Source organism: Nilaparvata lugens, chromosome X, assembly GCF_014356525.2.
Source record: "Nilaparvata lugens isolate BPH chromosome X, ASM1435652v1, whole genome shotgun sequence".
Classification (NCBI taxonomy): Eukaryota; Metazoa; Arthropoda; class Insecta; order Hemiptera; family Delphacidae; genus Nilaparvata; species Nilaparvata lugens.
In genome coordinates this window covers 33,100,030-33,111,651 of record NC_052518.1, presented here as the reverse complement: position 1 = coordinate 33,111,651, position 11,622 = coordinate 33,100,030, and positions in this window count along the sequence as shown.

Sequence of the window (11,622 nt, the reverse complement as noted above, 5' to 3'; positions counted from 1 at the left end):
GTGTTCATCCTTCGATACCTATTAGCAATACATTCTTCTCTATCCTCTCCAAATAGAATACTTTCATCATTTTTAAGTACAAAATAATAGTCATTTAAAGAGATATCATTGTCATTGTCAATAGTCATTTAAAGAGATGTCATTTAAAGAGATATCACATTATATTTGATACCTTTTGCTTTCTTTTCAACTACATGTTGTTTTTCATTCTGTATTTCAAAACAATACAGTTTCGATCTTAACCCAATGAACTCTCTTATAAGACACCCATTACATTCGTCCTTGAATCTTCCTAGCACTTTTTTGTTTCTATTTGAGAATAGAGGGTGATCCAAAGGATAGTCAGAAAAATCAGAAAAGTTGTTAAGATCTTTTTTGGTCACATCATAATAAAAGTTATTTGATTTCATTTCATAAAACAAAGAATCTGTATCTGTATATAATAGTTTCATGCAAGGACCATAGAAACTTTTCATTGTGTCATAGTGGAAAGAATACATTAATGTTTTAGAAATAAATGATCCTATCTTTGAATGTGGTATTATTTATTGATTTTGCATTTTCTTAGGACAGGATACCAATGAAATGTTTATTCTTTTTCTCAAATTTTCCATACATTTTCCAAAGACCAAATTATTTAATAATTTATAGAAGTCACGTTCAAACTGATTTTTTGCTTCTTGTCTATGGGTAGTGTTAAAATCTATATATGATTTCATCCACTGTGATTGATTGAATTGTAATATCCTATGGATTTTTTTCAAAACTAGACCATGACTAATTGCCTGTTTCAAATTCAAATAATGACAAACATAGTTTTCTTTGTTCTCGAGAGTAAGTAATAATTTATTTTCTTTGGAATTTGGTGGAGGTTTATTCTCTGGCAGAAATGGAAGACAATTATGATCATCATGCAATTCTTTTGAATATTCAACATCTACTTCTAGGATGTATCCTATGTTTGATTCATTAGTTACATTTTCTATTTTGAATTCATCAATCTCTTTTGAAGTCAACCATCTAAAATTTGAACATGGTAATTGACATGATAGAGCATAACCATATAAATTATTTGCACCTAAATAAACCAAATATGACCTATCTCTATACTTATCATAAAGATCTGGTATCAGTGGATTATTTGCTATCGCATGTCTCTTCATGCAAACTGAAATTCCTCCATGTATTCCTTCTTCAAATAGTAAATACATTTCATAATCTGTTAAAAGTTCCAATTAAATTTTAGTATAAGAAAGCATAGCATAAAAACTGAATCCTGGAAGAGTATAGTAATGAGCACAATCTAATTTATAAGAGTTTAAACAAACTTTACGGAAATTCTCAAAAACATCACATAACAAGATTATATATAATTTTAGATATATATCACTATATTCTCCTAATGTTTGAATTTTGAATGATTGCCATACTTTATGAGCATGTATATAATCTTGGAAGGTAATTTGTTTTTTATTCAAGCTATCATAGAATTTAGATATATAAGGTAGTTTTGTTTCATTCATTTTTTCTAAATCATCTAGATATTCATATGGAAAAACTCCTTTATGGGTTACCAAATCCAAATTTATTTGAGGGAAATTCTTTCTTATATGATGGAATTTGTCTTTTGGAAGGATCTTCACTAGTTCATCAAGTGAAGTATTCATAAATTTCAATGTATCAATGGATCTGATTGATATCCCACTTCTAGTTTGTTTGGTGAAAGAAATGTATTTTTCACTTGAATTGGGGATAATATTGATAAGGTGATTATCTACCCCTAATTCACATATGATAAAATGATTATCATAATTTGTTCCATTATGTAGATAGATTGGAATATATCTTTGTTTTTGTCGAAGCAGGTTACGAGTATTACATAAGGCTGCTCTGTATTTTCCAGTCATATGACAGTGATCACGTAGTGCTTTATTCATCATAGTAAACTGTACATTACACATTTCACAAAATCTTTGTTTTTTGAAATTTTCTCCATCTAAACTGGTAAAATTTATCTTAACATTCTCTTGTAATAGTCTTCCAATCTTATTTGCCAAATTTCTAATGTATATCATGAAATGGTTTGCTACATTTTCCCCTCTATATAGATAAGGTTGCAATGGAAGTTTTAATTTTATCTTTTCAGGAACATCTTCATCAATAACTAAATAGCAACAAAAACTGAATGGTTGATGTTTGTGAGTTTTAATAGTGAAACTTTTAGAATTTGATGGTGTACAGGACATGTAGGGTATTATTCCAGGATATCATTATTGTGGGCCGGGGACTCATCTACACCATGATATTTTAGTTATGAATTGCATGCATTATTGCAAACAATCAATAGTTCATTTAATAGTGCATAAAAATTGCATTCAATGAGGCATGCAATCAATAGTCTACACAGCTGCTGATTTCTTTCCCAAGTTACATTGAGATATGCATCATGGCATGCAATTTATTATAATCCACTTGACAGCTGATTTATGATGAATAATTCTATAGTCTGATTTTTACTCTAATATATTGGTGTATGAAGGAGGCTCCTTTTTCCTTCTATATTATCCTTGAAATTTCCAAAAACCTTGTATATACGTCGACGCACAATTTGAAAAGGAACATCTGTCAAATTGCATGAAAATCTATTACCGTGTTTTGCCATAAATGTGCAACATTTAAACATAAAGAGAAATGCCAAACCGTCGACTTGAATCTTAGACCTCACTTCACTCGGTCAATTAATAGACCTGCAGTTTTACTTATGCTAGGATCGAAATTTCAGGTGGGTTCCCAACCACGGAGACGTGATTATGCAGCTCATAATTTTCTGTTAGCTGAGCTGGCCTATGAGATCCTATGTTTATTCATTTATTCAACAATGATTTAATTGATGATATTAATCGAACAACAGCTGTTTTTCTTCAAGTTACATTGATATATTAAATTGCTTGCGTCATTGCATGCAATTTTTAATCCTCTCGATGGCTGATCTATAAGGCAGGAAAGTCTGTGAACAAGCACAGTCAACTTTTATCATTGCATCCCTACTTAGATGAAGATGAAATAATCAGAGTAGGAGGACGATTGCGAAACTCCAATTTTCCAATGGATCAAAAACATCCAATTGTGTTACCCAAAAAACACAAAATTGTTGAACTGATTGCATATGATGTTCATGTGAGAACAAAACACAGTGGACTTCTAGCAATGCTGAACACAATTAGGCAGAGATATTGGCCTTTAGGGGGCAGAAATCTTACATGTCGTATTTTTCACCAATGTGTGAGATGCTTCCGAACCAGCCCAAAACTACAGGTGCAGCTGATGGGTAATCTTCCAACGCCCAGAGTGACTGTACCTCTGGGACCATTCACAGTATCCGGAGTCGATTACTGTGGTCCATTTTTTGTCAAACCTTCTCGAAAAAAAGGACAACAAGGAACAAAGTGCTACATTTGTGTATTCATCTGCTGCAAAGCAGTTCATCTTGAGCTAGCTGAAGACATGTCAACTGCTTCATTCATTGCTGCACTGCAACGTTTCATATCCAGAAGAGGGAGACCATCAGAAATGTACTCTGACAATGGAACCAATTTTGTAGGAGCCCAAAGAGAGATTCACCACATCTTGGACAGTGAAAAATTTCAAACCTCAATTGCTCAAGAGGGTATAAAGTGGCACTTTCAGCCTCCAAGTGCACCAAATTTTGGCGGTATATGAGAATCTTTGGTGAAACTAGTGAAAACTCACCTGAAAAGAGTTATTGGTCAATCATGCTTGACAATAATAGAGTTCATCACTCTAATTACTCAAATAGAGGCCTGTGTGAATTCCTGTTGTGAACCATGAAGTACAGACAATCTGACTATTTTTGAGTGAAAGTGCAAAACACTCATAATATTAAGATCTTTGTTTCATTGATTTTCTTGTGTAATGAGTGGAAGTGCGAAACACTTGTAATATTAAGATCTTTGTTTCATTGATCTTCTTGCGTAATACAGTCCATTTTGTAACAGTGAAATGTTTGTGTCATGTGTCATTTTATTCTACATCAATCATTTTTTTTAAAGTTTGGGTTAACAAGTTTTTCTAAAAACCATCAGCAAATACCAGTATCGGGAATACAGTCTCGTGGCAATAGAGTATGAACTTTCTGGAGGTGGTATGGATGTAATTGTTGCTCTTTTAGGATCCTCAAACTAATAGATTCATTGACATTAAACTGCACTGATTATTCTCTCGTGCTCTTCTCTGGATCTTCATAAATTTCATTAAGAACTTGTTCCTTTAACTCAACAGTCCAAGTGGATTGGGGTCTGCCTGCATAAATGTGCTCTTTGGACATCAAAGAACCTGTTTCAGACAGACGTTGATGAATAGTGGCAAAAAACCTCGAACTTGGACATACTCGGTTAGGAAAGTTTTCTTGATACAAACGTCTTGCTTCAGTTCTATTACTGTGTCCCATCCCATATATTAAATGCACATCAGCTAATTCGGAGTATGAATAATGTCTAAAGTTACCTGCCATTTTTTAAAAAGTTAACACTCAACACAAAAAAGCAAAGTGAAATGGTTACAAATAACTGGTTAATAGATTAAACAAAAAACACAGCGAGGTTACAGTAGGCCTAACTTACAGTTTGTTGTTTTGTTCAACAGTGAGCTAAAATATTTCTGAAAATAATTTTCAGCTGATAATTTCTTTTAAATATTTTCTTATTTGAAACAAAATAGATAAGCTGTTTTTGAACAGCTGTTATTCAAATCCATGTTTTATTTGCAATCAGCTACAACCTATGAGTTATTAGTTCTCTCCTCATAAAACAGCAAATTTTTGTGGTGTAATGTACTACATTAGAATACATTTTATTCAATTTTTATTTGAATTGAGTTTACACAGCTTACATCATTCTTTTCAGAATTGAATTCTCTACAATTTTTATTTCATAAAAATTTTTGTTTACTGGTCATTAAAGAAAGTTATTGGGCATCAAATGTAGAAGTCTGTGTTTTTCTACATAGATTTCTTGCATATTTTAACTTTTTTCTCAAAAAATACTCATACTACAGCTTCCAGACTAGTTTTATTCAATTTTTCAGATATTTTTCCATATGAATCCACCATACGTTTTTTGAAAACTAGTCCCCAAACAATTCAGCATCGGTGTATTTCACCAGAGGAAATGAATTCTGGGCAAAATCTTTCACTCTGTATAGCTCGCTAATGAAGCGTTTATGGATATATGTTTATAAGAACATTTTTTCTTATTTTCACCTCTACTATCACGTATTAAATTATTTTACCATAATTATGAATCACCCTGTATATATATAGCACTTAACAGAAAACACTTAAAAGTTTTGTAATAAAAATATAAACAGGATACAGACGACACAGATAGATTAAAAACACTTAAAAACTTACATTTAAACGAGAGTTCTCTATATAATATATAATTATTTATTTATAATAAGCTTCCGTTCTAGTTGAATTTTTATTTTCAATATTAGCTATTTATTAATCAATTTTTAATATTTATTTATTTGTCAAAATTACATGGATACTGGTAATCTTCATTGAAGTTTTAAGGTCTGTTCAAACCAACCTATTTTGATCTGCAGAATGGCAGAGCAACAGAGCACAAATATCTGAGCATCGGCAGAGTTTGTGTTCAAATCAAAAAGCATCTGTGGGCTGACAGAGCTTTTTGCTCTGTTCTCTGTTGCGCTCTGGCCGAGGGAAGATGATGTCAAACCAGTATGTGCTGTGTTAATACACGGCATTCACTTATAATTTTTTTTTATAAAAGTGTTCCTTGGCTCAATTGGGGCAACGATGATAGCAGTGACGATGATCTTCTTTTGCTATACTCGTGTAGTAGTGGTTGATCTCATTGGGTGCACTTAAGAAATAAGGAAAGAAAAATTTATGGTGAGTTCCATCACTTGATGCGAGATCTCCAAGCTGATGAAGACAAATTTAGGGGGTACTTCAGACTTACTAGACCAATTGTCCAATTCAGTGGAGTTTTATCATTTACTCATGATAAAATTAAAGAAGAAGATACCAAATACAGATAATCTAAAGGTAGCAGAGAACGACTAGCTGTCTGCATAAGGTGCAGACAGAAGAGTGATGATAGTATATTGATAGTTACTGTTCATTTATCATTGTATTAAATATTATGCTATAAGTAAATATATTATTGAAATATTTTTTTGCATCGTTTGTTATATGATAGAAAAATTTTATACAATCTCTCATACTCAATCTATACATGAGGAGTAATATTTCTCTTCATTTTCCTAATTAATCCACTGTATTGTAATTTGAAGTGCTATACATAGTGAATTTCTCAATTGTCTGAATTAATTGGGTATTAGTAGTTCATACTGTAATGATCCAGCAGTCAACAAGTAATTGCTGACTAGCCTGCAAGACAGCAATTCAACTGATATTTTCCTTGAATTGTTATGACATACTACGAAGAAGATGACATACAGTTGAATAAGTGATTTCATTATGTCTTCTGTTCAGACCTGATACAATAGACAATTTCAGGCTGTATAGATCTCCATGACATTTAAAGGAACAAATAATCAAAATAAATCAGACCCCATCTAACATAAATTAATGTGAATATATATATTTGAAATTCAGAGCACATTTTTAATATATATATATTTTACAACAACATGTTTCGAAATCTTCGGAGTCATTCTTAAGTGACTCACACTTGAAATGACTCTTAAGAGTTCAAAACATGATGTGTTAAAATACATATCAAATGAGTGCTACAATTTTTAACTTTTATTGTACATACAAGTAGCACTAAAGAGCAAAGTTAACCTTCAACAATTAGTGACTAGAGGCACAGCACGGTCAGCTAAAGCCAAGGCAACAGAGCAGACTGATTTTGACTTTGTTCTAGTGAAGTGCTCTTGTCGTTGAATATTAGTTGAATAAGTCAGAGAAAGGTATCTCATTGAATTCTACTAAGAAGTGGAAAAATGTAATTTGATACAGTCAGAGTAGAGGGAAACTGACATTTAAGACGGGCTTTTTTGCTCCAAAACCCCCTCCCCCCTCTCCCCCCTCGTTCATCCCGCCTCCCCTTCCCCCCGCCTGTCGGGTGAGGGGTGTTCTAAAAATAGATTTCCCCTTCCCCTTGCCAAGTGGTGGTGAGGGGGATGAAAAGAGAGAGATATATCTTTCTCTCTTTCTCTCTCCCCTTCCCCTTGTCCAGTGGAGGTGAGGGGGTTGAAAAGAGAGAGATATATCTTTCTTTCTTTCTCTCTCCCCTTCCCCTTGCCCAGGGAAAAAAAAATTTCCCATTTTGGAGGAAAAATTCCCTCTCTATACTGACAGATTAAAGTGAATCCATATTTCTACATCTAATGCTATACTGTCAAATTAAAGTGAATGCTAGATGAGGGAAAAAAATCTCTTTGAGAGGGAAAAATTCCCTTGGTGACAGATTAAAGTGAATCCATATTGCTATACTGTCAAATTAAAGTGAATGCATATTTCTACATCTAATGCTATACTGACAGATTGAAGTGAATCAATATTGCTATACTGACAAATTAAAGTGAATGCTAGATGAGGGAAAAAATCTCTTTGAGAGGGAAAAAGTGAATCCATATTGCTATACTGACAAATTGAGGTGAATGCTAGATGAGGGAAAAAAATCTCTTTGAGAGGGAAAAATTCTCTACTGTCAAATTAAAGTGAATCCATATTGCTATACTGTCAAATTAAAGTGAATGTATATTTCTACATCTAATGCTATACTGACAGATTGAAGTGAATCCATATTGCTATACTGACAAATTAAAGTGAATGCTAGATGAGGGAAAAAATCTCTTTGAGAGGGAAAAAGTGAATCCATATTGCTATACTGACAAATTGAGGTGAATGCTAGATGAGGGAAAAAAATCTCTTTGAGAGGGAAAAATTCCCTTGGTGACAGATTAAAGTGAATCCATATTTCTACATCTAATTCTATACTGACAGATTGAGGTGAATTGAGTAATTCTCTCTCCCCCAGTATAGATGAGGGGGGATAATTTCCCTTTGAGGGGGAAAAAATTCTCTACTGACAAATTAAAGTGAATCCATATAACTCTATACTAGCGAATCCAGAGTGAGGTCAATGACTCTCTCTACATCTAATTGAATTGAGAAATTCTCTCTCTCTCTCACATCTAATGCTATAAATCTCTACAATGATCCAAGTTCTTTTACATTTTTTATCTGCAATATTGTACAAGCATTTCCAAAGTTCATTGGAATTTTTAACAACAGATAATGCTGAATCATTTGTACAATCATAATGTAGATGACCGCTGTCTAGAATATTGAGCAGTTCGAAAATCTCAGATAAAATCGAAAAGTGTACATTTTCTGTTTTTGTTAACGGTAAATCAACATCTTGACATCCTGTTGAAAATTTAATATTCTTCGCAATTGAATCAAATTCGTTAAATGAAATTGACATCAAGAGACGAGTTAATTTTTTGAATTTTGAAAAACCATAACACTGCATCTCGCAGATGTTTGACATGTCTCGAATATCTCTCTTTCTAAATTGATGAGATGCACGTGTTATAGGGGCTCGTGTCTGTATAAAAAAGATCACCCCACACGTGTTGTCTGGTCTAGCTCTAAGCAGCAACTAAACTAAAAATCGTGAATGGGATATTGGAATGAAAAATCATTTGAAGGCAGAAAACGTTTATTTACACATTTCGCCACAACTATTCATAATTTCATCTTCAATTCTAATTAGCTTATCTATACACAAATTATGAGGACGATAATAACATAGATAGTCTCTTATATCATTTAAATTACCCGTGCTTAGAAAAATGTCTTTCAATTGTTTCACCAAACTATAATTTTCAGGAGTTGATTTCCTAATTGCACTTTCACACTCATCGTACCAATCAATACAGTTTTTTAACCTCACTTCCAATTCGTTGTCAGCAGCCAACCACTTTCTCGGATCCATGTTGTCGAGCGAATGAAGAAAACTAAGTATAGGCGGGAACTATTATAGAGTAATTAAGTGGTCTTTCTTCATTAATTGACGACAGACAACATGTACATGCTTTATGCAGTCTCAATGCATGCAGGCAATAAACACATTGTAGATCCTTTCCGTTGTAGAAGAATCCATAACGAGCAAAGTTTCTTTTCTGTGAATTCATGTACATCGGAGCCATTTTCATACTTTGCATTCGATTGTTTTTGCACAAGAAATTATTTGTTTGATACATATTTTTAAACAACAAAGAATTATAATGTTGGGCAGAGAATAAAGCACAGCGAGAATGTGGACTATTTTTATGAATGTTACACGCAGCATAACACCATGAACTAGTGAAAAAGCTGAAATCAGGTTTTGGAAAATCCTCTGGTATGCATTGAACGTTGCTATGCAATCTTCTTAAAAACTTTGCTTTCTCAGTTCCTTTTGTGAAAATTTTCTCATAACCTGCAAGGTAATCACGTATTAATGAGTCGCTGTATTCTAAATCTCCATCTTCCCATTTTATTTTATGATAGTGACGTTCTAACCATGTTACATCATTATACAATTTTGCACTCAATTCTGTCTTTGCAAATGGTGATTTGAAATGTAACACAATATAATTATTAAACTGATCAATTATGGCAAGTTCTTTCACAATAATTTGATTACAATCTTGTTTAAACCAGTGAAGATCAACCGTAGCAATTTTCGCACTCGCTTCCTTGTCCACTTCTTTATCTTTGGCGGGCTCCTCGAATCCTTCGTCTTTCTCCCTCTCCTCCTCCTCCACCTGCAGCGGCTTCGGTGTACTTGCTTCATAATAGAAACTATCAAGATCGCACTGAATACCAATAGAGCAAGTTTGTGGCTTGTCCAAAATATCAGAACACAAAGAATAGGACATGTTGTCTGTTCAAAGGTGAAACTGATAATGAACTAAATTGAGCAGAATGCACACCTTATATAGCCGGCGCGCTCTATCAATAAAATTACTGAACTTCTTTCACCATGCTCGTGAGAGGTGTGTACTCCATCACACGATCGCTAATTAAAACGCAATACGCGGAAGTATTTGCAGGTACTGCACTATTAAATTCCATTTCAATACGAACATCTGTCGATGATTTCAAATGACTTGGTTGGTGTGAACAATCTACAACAATCAGCGGTGTTGATTCACAAAACGTTTTAAAGTCAATTTCTGTTCCGAGTTCGCTATTGATTGAATGATTATAATACGAGGGCGCGAAATCCAGGAACATGCGGTATAATACCTCCTTCTTACCTAGCAGATTTTCATATGGATAATACTCGCTGTTCAAATATACTTTAACATTGTAAATACCACAGCTATCGAAATTAGATATTGATTTTTTAATTTTATTCTCACAATCAGTTTGAAATGCAATTATAACGTATTTTGGACTATCAAAACTCGATGTGGTATGAACTGCCCAAGAATGGTTAAGTGAATTTTGCAAATTTGGTAATTCACAAGTTTCCCAATGCCGGAAACCTAATTTCAGTGGAGTGTCAGCATCGAGCAGTCTCAAAAATTTCAGTCTTACATGATCTTATAAAGTTATGTAGGGCATTCTCCATTGTAGTTTTGTAATTTTCACACTAACGCTTGTTCCACTTGTAGACTCAACACAATTTAGATCTGTCGGTGACCTCAATAAGACGAGTTCCTGTTTCAAATTTAAAATTATTCTTTGAAAATCTTCAAAAAACAGGAGGATTAATTTCAGTGGTACACAGAAAGTGAATTTATTATCCGTTAGCTCATATCCTGCTCTGTCAAAACCAGCCAAGTGATATGTGTTTTTATCGAGAGTATTCTTCACTAGAATAGCTTTAATTGTGGATGTTAATCCAATCAATCTTGATTTAGAAATTTGCTGACCTGCTAATTCATATCGTATTTCGTCAAAAAGGTTGCCGATTACGTTACTGCTTAATTTATAGTCTGCTGCAACTGGTGCATCGGCTGGGTCTGTTCCCGGTTTTGTACAGTTAACTGTTCCCTCAATCAATATGAATGATTTACAAGGTAAAGAATAGACATCTAAAGAATTTATGCCAATACGTGCCTCGTCAGAGTTTTTTATTTCCTGTCCCGAATAAACTGTATGAGTGTGAAATTGGAATTTAGTAATATCATTATAAAACTGAAGGTCTGTCTCCACATCCAGAATTTCACTAATTGCTGCCGCTCCTCCTGACATTTCGCCAATCAACTATAAAACCAAACTTTTCTAATATTCTCGCGCTTTTAGCCGACAAAGCACGTTTGTTTTTAGGTGTTGACGCTATCACGTTCCTTTCTCTAATGACTTGATTGTGCATGCACGTATTCGAACGTGGGTTGAAAATAAGATAACCCATTACTTTTCACGTATGTGCAACCTAATTGTAATTGTATCTCCACGGAAATCAATAAACGATCCGTTCTGGTCCGTTACCTTTACATTAATAGTTTGAATTCGATGCGTATTCAAAGGTACATAAATAATCGGTGATGGTACTTCGTTTATTAAATAACCGCTAGGAACCTTTGGTAAAAATTCATAGATTATAT